Below are 496 nucleotides of genomic sequence, written 5' to 3'. Positions count from 1 at the left end.
TTCATACCTCTTGACCTATTCCACATTTTGTTGTGTTACAGCCTGGATTCAAAATTGATTACATTACTTTTCTCTCACCCATATACATGCAATACCCCATAATGCCAAAGTGACAACTTGTTTTTAGAAATGTTTGTAAATGTATTGAAAGTTAATGTCTCATTTACATAAGTATTCACACCCCTGAGTCAATAGAATCACATTTGGCAGTGATTACAGCTGTGAGTATTTCTGGGTAAGTCTCTAAGTCTCTCTCTGTACATCTTTGCACACATGGATTGTATTTTATTTACCTGTTATCTTCTTCAAGCTCTGTCAAATTGGTTGTGGATCATTGCAAGACAACGATTTTCAAGTCTTGCCATAGATTTTCAAGCAGATTTAAGACAAAACTGTAACTCGGCCACTCAGTAACTTTCACTGTCTTCTTGGTAAGCAACTCCAGTGTAGATTTGGCCTTGTGCTTTAGGTTATTGTCCTGCTGAAAGGTAAATCC

The sequence above is a fragment of the Oncorhynchus gorbuscha genome, linkage group LG04, assembly GCF_021184085.1.
Source record: "Oncorhynchus gorbuscha isolate QuinsamMale2020 ecotype Even-year linkage group LG04, OgorEven_v1.0, whole genome shotgun sequence".
NCBI lineage: Eukaryota > Metazoa > Chordata > Actinopteri > Salmoniformes > Salmonidae > Oncorhynchus > Oncorhynchus gorbuscha.
This window is presented reverse-complemented; position numbering follows the sequence as displayed.